Source organism: Falco punctatus (assembly GCF_963210335.1).
Source record: "Falco punctatus genome assembly, chromosome: 15".
Lineage (NCBI taxonomy): Eukaryota > Metazoa > Chordata > Aves > Falconiformes > Falconidae > Falco > Falco punctatus.
The window spans coordinates 18,886,498-18,904,973 of NC_137595.1; the positions used below are offsets into that span (position 1 = coordinate 18,886,498).

An 18,476-nucleotide genomic window follows, 5' to 3' on the forward strand; every position below is an offset into this window, starting at 1 on the left:
CCTTCTTTGGATGCAATATCACTCAAAGTACCTGCACACTTTGGACAAAACAGAATTTTCAGCCTCAGCTATCACAGTTAAACAACATCGCTGCCCTCAAAAACACCAGAGGGCTTTTTTAGATCAGCTGTGTGTACCTGCTAGAAGACCAAAATGCAAAAACATTTTATTTGATTTACTCCAAGATCAGGCTCCTGGGGCTTTTCAGGTTTAAGAGGTGATTTCTGAAGTTCTGCTTGTATATAATAGAAAATTGCTGCACTTTAGCGTAATCCTTGCTTCTCAAAAATAAAATGTCACTAGCACAGGGCTGGTACTAACATGAAAGTCAGGCTGTAGCACACAACCTTCTTGCACTACAATACACACCAGTTTAAATACCATTATGGAAAACCTCTAAGGAAATTCATAAAACATAATAGGCTTTTCAAAACCAATGTTTTAGAGCAAGAATATTTTTCTATTAACTAGTACTATATAGTTCAAAATTTCAAAGCATTCCCAAACTCTATTAAATTCTATCAGCTCTCAGAATCACTTCCATGAAATCCTTTTCAGACCCAGAGTCAGCCAAAAACTTACTCAAGTACCCAAGTTTAAATGTATGACTTGTACCATCCCAGTTCCACAGAGCACTTCAGGATGTGTTAATTTTAAGCACATGCTTAAAGCTCACTTCTGTCAACACCAGTAAGAGTTGTGAGGTCTTTGGCAATGGGTCCTTCATTTTTTTCAGACTACTTGGACTATATTAATACTATCACAGCAATACAGCCATATTGCTCCCTCTCAAAAGAAAATTAAAATCCTTACAGGTGTTAGGTGGAAGACACTTTGAACCCTACGGAAGCTGCTTTAGGTCCCAGTTCAGCCCCTGGCTAGAACTGCCAGAGACAGTGGATTTGTGCCAGGCTGGACCAGGAATGTCTGCTCTCTCCTGCTGCTCAGCACTGTCTCTGTGAGCCTCGGCACTGCTGCGCTAGCCATTTCCCTTACCAAGTTACTCACTGCAGCTGCATCTTTCTGTGTCTGCCTTTCTGCATACAGAAGAGATGAGCCACAGCAATAAAAACAAATTAGTTTAGGAGCAAATAATATAGCTCCTAACATTTGGAAGCATTAATATTTTGAATTTTACTTCATCCCTTCAGAAAAGCAGTCCATGCCTTGAATAGCTTCATAGTGCAAAAACTTGTTTAAGCTGCCTCAAAATTAGCAAGCAATCCAGGTTCCAGATTCACCTGTTTTATAGCACAGTGGTTTATCTCAACTAAGATTGCAACACTGGGGTCCTCTGCATATGCCATTTTATAATTTAGGAAATAGGAAGGTAGGAAGTGGAGCCGTACACATCTATATTCCAGCTTTGCACTCAAGCCGAATAAGCTTGAAACAAGGTTGCCAGTAGATCCTATGTAGAATTCCAGTAATGTGTGCACTTCCACAAGTTTTAAATCATGACAGTCATGCTGACATCTGTGCCAGTGAATACACAGTACTCTGTCACACTGTTGTTAGCTTTCTTCTCTCAGCAGCTCAGCTTATTTGTGTGCTTCTGTGAAGAACTCCAGCATGTCCTCCTTGGCCGGCAGGACACAGAGTGAAGAAAGCTGTTAGCAAATCAATCCTAAAGTGATTTATTTCCAAGTGGCAGATACCAAGGCGGCAGCATATATTTATCATTTGGACAAGGCCTTAATAAAGATAAATTCAGAGTATAAGTCTCTCTAAGAAATAGCATCAGCTGCAGACACATGCCAAAGCTCACTTCAGTGTTTAATTAGACACATATGCTTCAGCTGGGTTTGCTTTCAGTTATGAGTATTACAACTAGTTCTCTAAATCTAGAGGTCATCCAGGCCAAATAGGACAAAAACCTTTTAAGATGTTTTTTCCAGCACCAATAATCAATAGACATTACCAATCAAAACATACTCCCTGAGACCATAATTAACATATATTTATTACCTGAATAAAGGTATTTAAAAATCTTGTTAAAATACATAAGCAATAGTGAATCCTGTGGAAGACTCAGAGTAGATGACTGATTTAGGACAATAAGAATGTTACTTTTGAAGTATTCTCTTCTTTAGAATCTGAGCACCATAAAGGGTGGGGAGGGGGGGCAGGGGGAGAAGGAAGTAGAAACACAGTTTCTTTTTGTTCAAAAAAATACAGTCTCCTTTTGTCTATGCCTAGATAGCCATCCATCATGAAATCATCTATTATTTACTGTAATTTAAAATATTTTCTGTGCTCTATGGTATAGTTTCTCAGTTTCTTTGAGACTAACCTAGAGGCAACCCCATCTTCTTGCACAGATGATCTTTCTTTCAAGTCCGTGGGAGCTGCGGGAGCACATGGGTTGCAGAAATGAGGCTGAGTTACTCAAAGGGATTTAGATACACGTTCCATCAAAATGAATGAAAGGTAAACCTCCTGCATGCCTTGAAAACCTCAATTACTCTTCTGAACTTAATTCAGTTATAAAAGCTCACTTTACTCAGCTGATCAGTATTATTTTACTTATTCCTTTATGCAGATCTGCCATAGGATAGTGTGCATTGTGGCTATGTCTATTAACTTTGTAAAATACAGCCACAACAAACCTGAGGCTAATATCAAATTCCAACTATAAATAATTATATTACCAACTGACTGTCTACCACTCATGCCCCACATATGTAATGTGAACCAGGGTCTTTGAGCACTCTGCCATCAGCCAGGAATAACCTTTCCGAAGTCAAGGGAACCATGTGGAATAAACCCAGTTCAAGTGCAAAGAGAAACACTTCAAAAAAACTGGAAAGAATTGTCTGATCTGTGGTTTCTCACCGACTCCTGAATCCACTGTAGGCAAAAATCTGCCTTTATATCTATCCTCTCAACAGTAACGTTAGAAAAGCCTCTCTAGAGACATAATCTGCAAAAGCAAGGATGCCAGACCACTGGAGAGGAGCACAGAAATAACCTGTGCCCTACTCACATTCACTCATAATTCCTGCAAGTATCAACATGGTTGCCCAAATGAAAAGCAGAGCCACACTGCACCAGGTACTCGCTAGCTGGAGAGTTAGCACCCTTTGCTGTAGATGATAGATCCATCTTCTACATAAACTGGAAGCTATATTGACATCAGATAAGATTTCTTAGAAACAGAGAGGCTTGAAAATATATTTTAAACCAGCTTCTAATTAAAAAGAAACTTCTTGCTGGGGTCTTCTGTTCCTGTGTGCTTCCTCCAACCCCCTTCACAACTAAGAAATACAACAAGAAATCCACACAAGAGCTACCCATAAATGTTTTTTGCGCCAAGAGCTCAAAATGCTTTTTAACATTACACATTTCAAACAGGTTCTGCAGGTAAATAGCCCTTCCCCTGGGTGGCTGCATGGGGAGTCCCCCCAGCCCTGAGAAATCCATATTTTCCTAAACCTTTTAGTGCATCTCGAAGTATGACATTTGATAATGACTCTTACCAATCTTGTGTTGTGACACATCTCCTTCCATAACAAAGGAGACAGAAGAGACCAAGGAAACCTCAAAGGCAAGTGGCTCTGTATAAGGCTAAAATGCAAAGCTTAATACTGTTATGGGAAAGGGGTCATAAAAGGAAAACACAAAAGAAGAACATCCCTGCAAGCTAACAGAATCTAAAGATTCTCCATATTTCATATTATCACAAGGCTTACACAGGTGCCTAAAAACACATACTGAAATGAACATGAGGATCAGCCCAGCCCATCCTGTTAGCTGTGTGTCGCTCATTACTTTCACCAAAGTTTCACAGCAGAAAGGGCTGCTGAAGTGTAAAGGAGCTGTCTAAAGTTAGGGTGGAATTTGACTGAGAACTTCCACCTGATTCTCCATGTGAGGAATACAGTTGAAAGACTCTAACATGATGGGTAGTTTGCAGTTTTGAATGATCAGGTGTTATCTGACAGCTTTTTAGCTTAGCTTTCCTTGATGCATCTGTATTAGACAAGTGTGGTGACACAGGTTGGCTAAATATCTCAAGGTAGAATACTAGCGAAGAGGAATTCTTACAAAATCCTTTTTTTTATTCTTCTTTCTCTCTCTTTTTTTTTTTTTTTTTAATAAACAGATGTTAACAGGTTAACACTGAAACTCTGTGGCCTTTATCTCAGTTTGGTGGTTTTAAAAATTACCTTGCCCTCACTAGGCAACAGTTGTGGAATGTCAGGCATGAAAAAGATCAAGAACTGTAGTGCTTTATCCAGACAAAGAGGTTTTAAAGTCAGGTTTGCTAAGTATTAGAAAATAGTTCTCGCTATTACTAAGGCTGTAACTTAAAAATGGTAATCACCACCTGGCATACTCCATCAACACTTAGAAAACTGACAAAATGAGACTGCACTTTACATTTAGGCAGCACATCAGTGGGAAATGAATGCATCCATGTGCTAATAATGTAGGCTGACACATGGAAAGAGAAAGCCATGAAGTGGTTTAGAGGGCGTTATATAATAATTGTTGGCAAGTTTGGGCTTTTTAACAGCAATGGCTTTAGAAATTGGGCAGCAGCCCATCAGCCTGCAGGTGCTGAGCGGAGAATAAATTGCTTATCTGTCCCTGCTGCTCATTCTCAGGAGACATGCTGTATTGTGTCATTCAACTTGCTGATCTCTTCAGACAGGTTTCTCCAATGATAGAATTTTAGTGCCAAAAGTGTTGGTTCGCTAATAAGGAAACATGGCTCCTCTGAATTGATATTTCTATATGCTGAGCACATAGGGATACCCTTGGGTAGTCACAAGTAGCAACCATTTTCTAATTAATTAATCCACACATCTCCTCTTTCAGCTACATCTGTATACATCGGTACTGACATCAAATTGTCTGTTAACTTCATCAGAAGTATTTCCTTTCCCCGAATTTCCCAGGGGCTGTATCAATACCTGCTTCCCTAAACAAAAGTGGCAGGCGGATGTAAAGTGAGTATCAACTGACTGCCCTTCTCAGCATATCTCCAGTGCAGCCAACAGTTCAGAATGGTTATTAAAAGGTCAGAGATCATTCCAATTGACAAGGTATCAAGTCCAGGTGACACTCATCCAAAAGTGCTAATGGAAATGGAGACAGAAATTGGAAAACCCGTAGGAGACATTTTGACAAGCTCAGCTGAGTAAAGATCCCTGAAGGCAGACAAAGGACTAACATAAACCAGTATTCTAAAAAGACCTAAAAACAAACAGGGAAACTTACAGATACAGAGACAAACATTCACAGACCAGTATTCAGGAATATTTTGATAATTATTTTCATGTCTCCAGACTTTAAAGAGCCAGATTTCTTCAATTTGATACTGCAAGCAGGTGACACAGTTTTCAGAAAATGCAAGTCTCCCTTCTTTTGCCACTTCCATACTCTTTACAACTATGCTTTTGTTTTCTTAGTGGAAGAAAAACCCAGTTAGACAGATCACATTTAATGAAAAGGGGCTGAAAGGGAATTCTGACAGCATCAGATGTCAAGAGTTGGTGCCATTCCTTATATATTATTGTATTCAGAAAATCCTACAAGTACTCAGCCAGAGAAAATTCCCTGACTTAAAATCAATACTAAACTAAAGTCCTTTATCCTGCCAGTAATTGCTGTTTGCATGCAAAGCTGCTGCATACGCCTTCACTGGGAGAAAAACTAATAAGAGTTTCCTTATATTGGCAGAAAAACAAAGAACTCGGATGTCTGCTCTTAACACTTTTGTGCAGGGGTGGATTGGGAGGAGGTGGTAATGGCCACATAACTTCCATCTGAATCTGGAGAGCCGTGAAAGTCATGCAAAACAGTACTTTGAGTTTTGTTCAGTAAGCTGCAAATCTCTAGGTCACAACTGCCTGCATAAACTGTGTCAGCTCATTGACATGCAATTCCTTATGTATGTACCCAATATATGTAGTTCCTGAAAGGTGATGCCCTGTTACCTTGGAGGGGATGGACACTGAGATGTTGGAACTAGAGCTCAGAATGGAAATCATCAGAAATAACCAGTTAAAGACAAGTTCTGACAAAAAAAAGACCCTGATCCAATTGAAACAAAGAGGTGAAAATATTACTGCTTCTCTGACCTGCCCAGACTGCATGAATTTGGAAAAACTGTTGGGAAGTATAGTTATTTATACAACCCTGTACCACTAAGGTCACATTGGTTTGAAGACAGGAGTCTTTTCTGAAAACTGCAAAAATACCTAAGTTTCCAATTCTTGTTCTTTAGAGATCTCAACTTTTTCCTGTTAACATATGAGTCTCCTCCATGCACTGCGCCCCGTGGCACACCTGTGGGGGTAGGTGTATGCACAGCACCCCCTTCAAAGGAATGAATCCTATGCTGCTAAAACCACCTAAGTTTCTAAGTAATGTCCTGGTGATTAGCTGGAGACATCAGCTGCACAGCTGCTATACAGTTCCACGGCCCCTCTTCTCCATTGAGATCCCACATCAGAGAGCTGGTCAGTGGGGCATAAACCTTCTGAACTAGGAAAGCGGAAACCCATCAGAGGGGAATGGCCACACACCTTGCAGGTGGTGCAGTGAGACCGGCAAGATTTGGTCTACAGTCTCACACAGAGTTCTTTGCATCCCTCTTTCCTCAGTAGTCACTGTGAAATGGAAAATCAAGGGGGGGGAAAAGTTTGCTAGAGAATGTCAAGAGATGCATGTTCTGTCTCTGTTCTAATAAAGTGACAGATTTTCAAGGAGCAGAATTGTGGCACTTTCCAGGTGGACTCATGTTTTACCAATTGCTAACAGACAGAAGGTGAGGTGTGTCATACTGAAAGGATCCTGGTGTAGAAAGGCCACACTTATAAAGGTCAACGCTTGCAAAAGGCACTGAGTCTTCACCCACCTCATATCTCCTTGCTTTTTTTGCAGGAATACTATTGCTGCTTGGAAGCCTTCAGGCCACCTGACACTGATTCCTCCCTCAACCCCACCATGCTCTTCCTTTGAAACTGACTGTTTTAGTTTAAAGGACAGACAATAAAAATATTCTGAATTCTACAGATCACATGTATTCCAAATTTTCATAGGATGTGTGTACTCTGTGTTGAAATTGCAATCTATCCTCTGTAACATTTTCACCTGAGCTGTGCAGTTTGCTGGCTTTGCAGATGGCCACATAGTAGGAGGTATCTGATCACCTCTGTTTGAAAGATTGAATTCTACCTTTTGTTCCCCTGGGGTTGCAGGGCCATTTTCAGCTATATGTTCTAACCAGCCTGTCCATAGCTTCTGCAGAAGCATGTCATTTCCACCAGCACCTTTAAAGCTAGTGTTGTTTAATCCCTTCCCAAAATGCAATGAAATGGAATTTAGAAGGAAGCAAAAGTACCTGGATGAATAAAGAGGGAGGATATCACAATGTCAAAGCCTGAATTAATTAGTGTGCCTGCATGCATGTTGTTTTATTATAGTCCTGACTATTAAAAATGGGCTAGTTGACCGCACTGGTGGAATCAGAGTTTGAGAACCTCATGAGCTCTCTCAGTGAATCAAAATCATGCAATCCCCTGTGCTAAATAACTTTGTGCTGATGTGCTTTGAAAATGCAGACAGTGTCTGCTCCTTGCTCAGCCTGTTTATCACCTAAACTGCACTGGTATGAAAAGTACTTTTTGCCTTTGAATCAAATTACAAAGGCAATGAAGCAATGTCCAAGAAAAAGCCAGGATGTCAGGGGAAAGCAATTAGGTCTGTGGTCACCCACACTCACTAACTGTCTGTTGGCATTCAGATTTCAGACATATCTGGTTTGTTTGGGGGTTTTCCCTCTATTTGGTAGAACAGGATTGCATACTATAATGTTACGCTTTGGTGCTCAAGTAGGTGACCTACCTTTGCCTGTCTGTGGCCCTTCAGCCACCAGACACACTCAAGAACTTGAGAAGTCCCTGAAGGGAAGCTGGAGTTTGAATCTAGCCCTTCTAAACACCCACCATCACATCTTACTCTTTCTCAGCAGTATGGCCCTGGGACTTTATGGGGTTTGGAAAGCTCTCCTTGATCTGATTTAGTATGAACATAAGTTAGAAATAGTTCCTTGGATGTCAGTAGTAATTCCTTGTAGCCCTGTATTTTATATAATAAACACTCTGTGTGTAAAACAAGTATGAAATGTTTCCAGGAAAAATTCTTCTTTCTGGTGGAGCAAGATGGCATTTCACACTCACTCAGAACTGCTTGGTGCATCAGGCTGTAAAAAGTCAGTCCCCTAAGGGGCAAAACCAAGAAGAGGGCAATATCGAGTTATTCATTTCACATTCAGCCTTCTGCACGTAGCAGTTCAAAAACCCAAGAGGTTCTTGCAATTAAATGCTGCAGCTACAACTGAAGTCATTGAACCCTTCCCATGAAGGCCCGTGAAGTTTGATTTGGATACATAACTTCTCTGAGTCCCACTGAAACCAGTAAAAACTGTATCAACAGACGATGCCCAAAGCATCCTGTATGAACGAGTGCCTTGTTCACACAGGCATCCCCACTCCGTCTTGCCAACAGTTTAAACTCTGAAGCATGTGGAAAGTAGAGATTGAAGCTATGGCACATAGGTGGATTAAGTGAGTGGAGGGTTAAATGAGCTTTGTTATGTACATTTCCCATGTTGTACTGCATTTTTATTACATTCATAATAAGGAATGTGAGACAAAAAGCTGAATAGGGGAAGAAATAAAATCTGAGCCTGTTGTCTACCCAGCAGTTCTCACCAGACTAGGTGTTTCTTAAAAGAATAGGGAACCTGCTCTGGCCCTTGGTCTGATGGGGTACTCTGCCACCCCAGAGCTTTGTCCTGCCCTTGCCCCATTAACTCTGTGTCTCTTCATCCAAATTGGTCCTTTGTGCACAAGTGGCAGTCTCATTTCTGCCTCAGTACCAACTTTACCTATTCCTTACACCTTGCCAGCTCACACCCTGACTCCTCTCAGCTCTCCCTCTCCTGCTTGTATCAGGGTACCCTGCTCTGGGCAGCAATGCCTGCCCCAGGAGAGCTGGGGGAGAGCTGTGGCCGTTTCCTGGCCAGGTGCTTCCATCGCAGGAGACAGACCACAGGGTGGGCAGGCAGGCAGGCAGGCAGGCAGGCAAAGAAGGGGATATGGAGCCAAAAAGCTCAGCTGGTGTGCTGAGCAGGTGCTAAACCTTCTTGAGAAGTCCAGATGCCCAAGCAGATATTTTCTTTTCTGTTTTTTAATTACTCTTGAATTTCCCATGGCTTGAGTGGTAAGGCATTAATGACAGTTGTTTAATTAATTAATATTCCAAGGAAGCAGAAGTTTGTGAAGTTCAAGAACCATGCTCTGAACTGCATTTAGATGTGTTGCCCCCACTCCAGTCAGGCAGCAGAACGCTGAGCAAGAGCCCAGTGAACCTAACACAGGGTGTTTCAAACTGATATGCCCAGCTGAGCTCAGGAAAGCAACAGTCATGTAGGGCTACCAGCAGCTGCTTAGTGCACATTTCTTTGCACGTGCCAGCTGGATCAATATTCACAACTATATTTTTGACAATGCTGATTTAAACCCGTGCTATGGATTTCAGGGACCTGTAAGAACTTTGTAAAGAAGAGAAGCCCCTATGGCTTTCCCAGAAATAATCTTTATCGAAGTTATGTAGGGGCAGGCACATACACCAACAAATCTATCTAGTAACTACATCTGCGTCGTGCATTCTATTCAGAAAACTCTGAGGAATGCAAGTAGCAACAACATTGAATAACAAATATCAACAGTAGCTCTACAGCAGCTGCTCTTGTTAGCTGTCAGGAAGCTAGAGAGCGGCAGATGAGCAATGCCCCGCAACAAAATATGGGGTAATGCTGTCCAAAGGGAGCATTGCTCCATCCTGTTACCGCAGCATGGTTTTGAACTTTTCTTTACTGCAGTGACACAATACCACTATGAAGTGGTGCTTCACTTAATTAAGTCAAAACTGAGACTACCATGCATATTAATGAGCACCCTAATGAGCATTAATTTTTGATGTTCCTCGTTAACAAGCATTATAAACTATGACAAATTTCTGTTTGACTGAATGCCAAAACTTGGATGAGTGGTGGTTTAAAATTGTAAATCTGAATGCTTCCCCAGGGGGATTAGAACACCATGCATAAATACTCTGAAAGCCTACAACGTCAAAGAGGAAATATTAATGCCACAACAGGCTATCTTCCACTGCCCTTCTACACGTGTCAGTGGAAAAGCTCTTGCATCTTTCAAATAGAGGCAATTTAGATTCAAGGAATAAAAAAGAAAGTACCTAGCTCTCAAACGGTAAAAATGAATTATTCTGCTCCCATAGAAAGCAATGGACATGCTTTAATATTGAGAGCTGTGCATGAGCAAAGGTGCACTTACCCCTTTGCGTTATGTTTGTGCAGACACTTGAACTCCTAGAGCAAATCTAGTAAAGATGCAGGTTTGTACCTGTTGTCATGACATTGGCATGAACAAATTAAGATCTGATGTTCAGTAAGGAAATTCACTTACTCTAATAAAGTTTGAAAATTATATTTTTTTCCAAAAAGGGTCAGAAATTGAGCAATGTTGATATGCTCCCCCTCCAAAAAACCCCCACGTGACTTTCAAAAAAACTGCTTTCCATAAAAAGCAGTCTACCACAGACTGACCCTGAAAGTAGTTAAATAACTGAGGATGGGATTCCTTTTGTCCTAAAGCAGACATCTGAACAGCATCAGAAAAACTGCCCCCCAGAAGGACCTGTCCCTCATCACAGAATCCAGAGAGACCTGTGGGCCCTGTCTGTGAGGGAAACAGGTAAAGATGGGTAAAATTAATCCAATCACTACCACAGCTCTGATTTTTTTACCCCTGTGTTCTCTAAAAAGGAGATACAGACAGATTTTAAGCAACATCTTACACACACTTGCATATCTGGAGCTGAACACACAAAGCAGGTAAATCGTCAGTTGTACCAAATGGCGATTACAGGGCATGGCGCTTGAAAGCGGAGAGCTCTGGGGAAGTGCCTGTGAGGTACCACCTGGGTACCTCACACTCAACTTGTGAAACAACCATTATTTTTCAATTTTCAAATTTTCAAAAATTATCTGCTTTTTCAAGTAAATCACAGTGGACCTACCTACCTGTACCAGGCGCAGGCGCACAGGCAGGCACAGAACCCTCTGAGGGGAGCGGAGGGGCCGCCCCATGCCAGGCACGGCCGGTTCCAGCCGGTTCCAGCCGGTTCCAGCAGCCCCAGCGCCGGGCACAGCCGAGCCCCGCCGGGCTGGCGGTGCCTCGGGGAAGGCGCTGAGGGAAGGGCACCCGGGGCTGAGGGGAAACCTGTGAGGAACGGCCCCGCCGCACCCCGGGCTGGGGAGCGGGGAGCCCCCTGCCGCCATGGGGGGACCCTGGGGAGCTGGCTCGCCTGACAGGAGCTGCAGCCATGGGGGGCCCACGCTGCTGGAGCAGGGCAATGCGTGAGGAGGAAGAGGCGGCAGGGAGGAGCTGCCATGGCTGACCACAGCAAGGACTGAAGTTGAGTGGGGCAAGAGCGTGAGGGGGGAGCAGCTGCTCTAGCTGTTGCCTGCCTTTCTCACCATCCAAACCTGTTTTTAATTGGCAATAAGTTAATTTGCCCCTAGTTGAGTCTGTGTTGCCCATGATAGTAATAGGCAAGCAATCTCCCTGCATTTATCATCTTATTTTCTCTCCTTGTCCTGCTGAGGAGGAGGCTGAGTGAGCAGCTGGATGGGCACCCAGCGGCCAGCCAAGGCCAACCCAGTAGCCCATAACACACGACCCGCAAACCTCTATGTTTACTGCTCTTCTGGGTTACAACTGCTGTTATCTGACAGCCCACAAAACCCTTTGCCTGTCTGATTACTTAATTTAATTGATATTCCTCTGGCTGTACTTGAATAGATTCACTCCCTTTACTGTCCTCACCACAGTTAATAAATTAGAAGATGGATTTTAAAAAAACCCACTACTATCATCTTTATACATCAGCCAGTCTTGAATTCCCAGCTGATTTTCTCTGTGATTGCTGACACTTTAGACAGCAGAAATATTTCTGACACTCACGTTAAACCAACCTGGATGTTTTATACCTGCTGAGAATCCTACGGTCCTGTCCCTCCAGCTGGGGAGGTGAAAATAATGCTGGCCTTTTCAAGTGATCCATCACAAATTTTCATTTCTATTTTCAGCTTACTATCTATTGGTGTGCCTTTGATTTCTACTTTGATGTTGTTTCCAATAACCAAAATAAGAAATCCAGCTTTTTACTGACATCTTTCAAAGCTGTCTTCAAATTATGAATTTCAGCATCCCAACAGAACAATTCAGAAAGACCTTCCATTAATATTTACACTGTGGGATCTCAGTGCAAAAAAATGGATTAACTTACATTGTTTAGGTTGGGAAGGAAATTTGCAATTCAAAAATAATAACATCCTTATTCTTTTGTCCAAGTGAATGATAACTGACAGCAGGATTTTCTAAATATCTTCCATATTATGGAGTATTGGGGAGGGGAGGTAGTTATTTTTTCTTTGGAGCTGTGAAAGACTGGATTAAATGGCAAACCCACAAACGCCAAGATAAAAGAAATCAGTTGTCTCAGATGAATAATGATGCTTTTTCAACCATTTTACTCCACCCTGGAATCTGTCATAAGAAACCTCACACAGTTGTTACTAACCTAAGCAGCTTGGGTAATATTAAGGAACACACTTTTCAGTAATCTCTCTTATGTATTTCTGAAAAGGATGGAAAAAGTGATTAGGAATTACAAAAATCATATGTTTTTCCAGCTGACCAGGAAATATGCTTTTTAGGAAATAACTGATATTGTTATATTCCAATTTTTTGTGTCTTTTACCCAGTGATTTGAGAGAAGCATGGAAAGCTCTTAGAAAAGCCACTGTGTGCTGCCCAAAAGAGGGTCTCATTTTCAGATGGATGAAATCAGAATTGGCGTACCCAGCAACAGATGGCTATTTTGTCTGATCAAGGCATGATTCACTAACTATAAAAGCTAGAAGAGAGGCAAGCATTTGTGGAAGGGGGAATGAAGGTTCTACACCAGGAACAATCTCCCTTCAAGATCACAGGAAATTCCCAAACCATCAAATTATCACTTCTGCATATTGCTTGGAAGTACCACTAGATATCTAAAAAAAAAGTTATGTTTTAGTCTCAATTAACAGGCTTATGCTGTTTGGGACAGCTCAGATGACCTTCACCTCTGTCAACACATGTAGGATTCCAACACTGAACATGCTGAAATTCATTAGTTTACCCGTGTCAGGAATCAGGGGCAGGTTGGGAAAAAACTTTCAAAAAAACAGGTCTGCCATTTGCACAGGCTCAAATTCACAGGTATGAACAGACACAAAAGCAAACCGGCTGTTAGACCAGGTCTCTACTTCCCACTCATGCCCTTCATGAAAGCAGAACAGTGAGGGCACCAGGACAGTCAATATTCCCTGTCACTCCATACTTCAACTGTCTGTCACAGCATGCCAGCACCGGGGGCATGCGTCCTGCCCAGTGCTGCAGAGAGAAAAGGGAACGAGCTGACCTGCTGGGTGCCCATTTCCCCAGGGGAGCAGCTCTGCAGTGTGATGCTGGGAAAGGTGATGCAGGAGCTGCAAGAAACACAGGGAAATGACAGCAATCACCCACTGCCTCGAGAGAGGAAGGCAAGCCTGTTCCCCTCCACAAGTGGCTTCCTGCAGGGGTTAGCAGCAAGAGCACATCTGCAAAATCATCCTAAGCCTGAAGCACAAGATGCCCTGCTGTCCTTTTCCTCAATGCAGGCAAGAGGAGCAGTCCTCTTCCTCCCTCACCTTCCCAAAGAGCACTCAGGTCCAGCATAGCCCAACAGCAATGAGTAATAAGGTTATGTACAACTGTGTTGACACTGTGTGGATCAAACTGGCTTTTGTTAGCCAGAAATGAAGGTTTCAGTGGTGCATTCCTCACTCCAAGCACATTCCCATTGAAATTTGCCACCAGGCCGCCAGGGTAAGGAAAATGGGATCAGCAACAAAAGCCACTGTCATTCTTACCTCACCCCACTTAAATACATGTTTACGGGCAGCAGCACAGGTTTGCTCTCACTGTAGTCACTGAAAGGACACAAATAAACTTTAATGAATATTGCCACAGCCCAGGTCAATAGATAAACGATTCTGTTATTCAACATAACTCTCAGAGTGATTTCTAAAAGTAGAAACCCACATTTTACACCTCCTTCCTCACTAACACAAGCTACAGTGAAATTTAGCTTGACATTGGCTGGGTTTTGTGATTTAAAGGGATAAACTCCATTAATTTTCTGCTGATAAAATGTTATTTGAACTCATTCTACTGTCTATTTTTCCCTTGCCAAGATCTCCAATTCCTTTTTCCTCTTGCTACTCCCTATCTGCATTATAGGCTACATAAAATCAAAGCTAGGCAGTAGAATATTTCCTTTATTGAAAACTTTCCTTTATTGTCTGTTGATAAACTGGCAGTCTGCAGGGACTGCTCCACACAGACAGCCCAAGTTGCTGCCACTGCACTACCATGACTCTGCACCACAGGATTGCAAGAAATGCCCCCAAACTTGCATCCATCCTACAGTTTCCGAACAATGAGATTACCCTAGTCTAAAGAAACACTACCAGACTTTTTAGTCCCAGTAATACTCTTTTACATGAGCAGTTTTACATGAAACTTTTTTCTAAGCTAAAAAAGAACATTTTAAAGATCACAGCATTCTGCTTTAACATTTGTGACCAAACAGTTGGGCTAGTACATGAAACCACTGGGAACCAACCCAGAATTGATTTATCTAGTTTCATTTGCCAAGCTGAATGACAAGCTGAAAACTGAAGCAACCAATTATGTTTTGGAAATAGTTGCCTCAAATAGCTGCCTTTAGAAAATAGTTCCCTCCTTCCCCGTTGCAGAGCAGAATTAAGAAAGAGCAGCATCCCTCTGTCTTGGCAGGCTATGCAGATAAAGCCACCTCTCTTACAGAAATCTCAAAAAAAGAATATAAATTCTGTCTTCCCCCTAGGGAGCAGGACTCTCTGCTAGCAGAGGAGAATGCCGTTTGCGCCTCTGTCAACTTGATGCTGTATGGAAAATATTAGTTAAGACTGAGAAACTAACATAAGAAAAAGAGGATAGGACAGTTAAGGTGAAGAGAAGGAGTTAGAACAATTTTGCAAGAATAGCTCTGAGTGTTTTTCCTTGTTTAATAAACTTTTTCATGAGTCAGGCTACCAGTAAGAGTGTGCTAATGAAAAATCATTAGCTGATGATATCAGGTTAGGAGACCTGATCGATACACAAAGGAGGAATGGAGTATCACACAAGAAGAACTACAAGATCAAAGCTGAACACTGAGCATATAAGAACGACAAGGATTTTGCCGTAAAGTGGAAACTCTGGAGAGGACTGAGGAAGAGAAAGATTTGGGTGCATGGCTATGGAAATGGCAAACACAGTACTAGTACACACCAGCCAGACAAGCTCCCGCAGAGACCTGCACGTACTAATGCAACTCTCCAAGCACCAGAGAAAATTCAAGGCTGAGAATGAAGTGGTTGTTGTTCTTAAATTTGTCATTAAAGAAAATGTCTTGAAGCTAAATGTTATTTTTGCCCCCAAAATGAATGGGTATATATTGACCAGAAACTGATTAAAGACAGAACCAAGGGGGAGGGTGTGGTGGTGCCAGGGGAAGTACCAAAGAAGAAGATTCTAGAACAGGCTTCAAATAACGGAAATAAAGGAAGTAGTCTGAGTTGAATGTATTTGTGAGTGGGAATATTTCATGCAACATGAACAGAATTATAATTTCCTGTATTAGTAGGCTGCTGGACGATGCTCTGGGAAGCCCTCCCCAGCCCTGTGCTCCAGTAACAGGAGTCACCTTGAGCTGGATGATGTTGCAGGATTAAGGCCTAAGGGAATTCATCATATTTAATATTAAAGACTTTGCTTTGACACAATTTCAATTGACTACAACAAATCAAAGCAAACTCTGCAATAAATGTCTTCATAATACCTTGTGCTGTAGCTGTACTTTGAAAGTCCAAAATCAATAAAAACAAAATGGTGACATATGTTTGTATTATTTGGAAAGCTAAATGCATGCAAGGGATCTGTCACTGCAGGATTAATAGAGAACAAGATGTTCTGTTTGTTGGGCATCTGATTGTCTGTCTCATAATATGAATTTTGAAATAGCTAGGGATTTCTGCTAGTGCGTTTGCAGGTTTATGCTGAATTTCACATTAACAATAAATCACCCTGTATGTATAGTTCTCTTTTTCAATTTACTGCAACATAACTTCATCAATCCACATAGGGAATAGGGCCGTATGCATAATGAGTAGAAATCTGATAATAAAATATTAAGTAAGACAACGAACAAAAACATTTGAAATATTAATACCAAGGCTCTAAAATACCCCTCATTGCCATTCAGCCTACATTTGGTGTGCACATACCTCTTACGTGTGGGTGGAGTGATAGCAGGAGAGTGCCAGGTAGCTTACTTTAATGACTGCAAAATAATCTACTTGAAATTAAGAAATCCATTTAACGATGATGTAAATGAAAATAAGATGCATTCCGTTGTGAGTTGAAAGTCGTAATTTTTACTCTAGTTGGTAAAATTACCTTTGACCAAGTAATTATTCACTATGTTAGGGACCCTTCTGAGGTCCCAAGTGCTTCACAAAATGAACTTGAATGGATTTGTCAAGAGGGATCCCTGGTCGTCTCCGTGGCTGTCCTAACGAGGCAAAGAATTCCTGGCACAGCCATGTCCCCACAGCGCTGGACGGCTGTATAGCCAGTGCTAAGCCTGTACTTAAGCATTCCCTTGGCTCCAAGCACTACTTTTCAGCAGACACTGAAATGCATGCTTAAATTTAAGCATATGCTGGCACATGCTTGACAGCAATGGGAACTCCACATATACCTGTGTACTTATCTGAAATCGGGGCACATACTTTTGGCCTCGCCTTATTGGTAACTTCTGCAGATTCAGATACTGAGGCCCCTGGAATTAATCTAGTCTTGGATTCATTTTTTAAAGGCATCTATATTCAAAACCCATAGGCAAGACTGTTTCAAGATCAAATGCTTTTGGTATTCCACAAAATACAGCTTTCCCATCCCATGTGTCATGCAAATAGGCTCATGAATTGAGTAATTCTCCTCAGCTAACCAGGATCATATTTACTTAACTGATGTGAACAGACAAAGGAAAATATACCACTTGCTCAATGTGTGCAAAATTTATGGTATGTAGCTAACATAATGTATTTAACAATTTTATCCAAGTTTCAATCTAGGACAAAACAAATATGTTCACATAATCCCAAGCCATATAGTAGCAGTTGCATGCAGTAAGTGATTTAAAGTTTTAATTCATCATTAAACACACTGTACACATGCAGGTTTTTCTTTTTAAATAATAATATGCAAAACATCCAGAGTCATTAACAATTTAATAAGCTGTTTAAACAAGAGAATTCTTTGAAATGCTTGATCTGTGCCTATGTCTTCTAAACATCATGCAATAATTTATCGTTTTCACAAATTGCTTGTCAGCTGGACCAAAAAAACCCTGTTCAGCAATTACCTCCATTCTAAAAAGTCTCTCTATAAACTTTATATCAATGGGCACAGGAAGTATATGGAATCAGAACAAATATCTTTTTCATTGAGAAAATGTTAATTGGCCTTATCTATGTCATTAAGACTTGCAGAGAACCCAAGGAAAAACTATTCTACTGCCAGATCAGATCGTAAGGCTGCAGTATCTAGATTTTATTTGCAATAACATAAACAGTCAACAGCAATAATGACCAAGTAGAACATACAAGACTTGACAGCATAGAGTCAACTGCAGGACACTGCTCACGCTACTTTATGTTTTCAAAAGGTCATCATATATCTTCACCTGCAATTGGGGGGGCATTTACCTAGACATCCAGCAGTTTCACCCCCAACTTGGGCTCAATTTTTGCCAAAGGAGGGTGAACTAGTAATGAGGCTGACCTCCAGCATTGCAGAGCCAACCTTAGTTCTCCCCTGCTTGAGCTGGAGTTGTATTAGCATGGCACAAATTTGCTATACACGTGTCTTGGGAAAAGGACACATGGGCAGAACTGGTAAAACAACGCATTTCCCTCTAGCACACCAAGGGGAAACAGCTCATGGGCAGCTCAGGGCTCCACTCTTCTCACCCGGGGTATTATGCAAGGAACAGAGCAAGGGAAGATTCTCTTTAACATCTGGTAAATTCAGTCACGCTTTGTCTCATAATATTAATTTTGTGATGAATGCAGCTAATGACAGTCTATCAAATGAACTACCACATATACATGAGGGAGGATCCACCAATGACCTGCAACAAAAACTTCTGGGTAACAGCTTCCTCCTTGCTGCCTTCCCACAGTAACCCACAGCCATGTAACACAA

At 41.6% G+C, this 18,476-nt stretch overlaps 1 long non-coding RNA gene across 1 annotated transcript; it reads right to left on the reverse strand.

The window, feature by feature from the left end:
* Positions 1–2,827: 2,827 nt before the first annotated feature.
* Positions 2,828–17,964, reverse strand: LOC308053913. Its single transcript, XR_013923856.1, has 2 exons — positions 7,139–17,964; positions 2,828–6,941 (listed from the first exon to the last, which is right to left on the reverse strand). It is a non-coding gene; the product is annotated as an uncharacterized lncRNA (long non-coding RNA).
* Between the last annotated feature and the right edge of the window lie 512 nt (positions 17,965–18,476).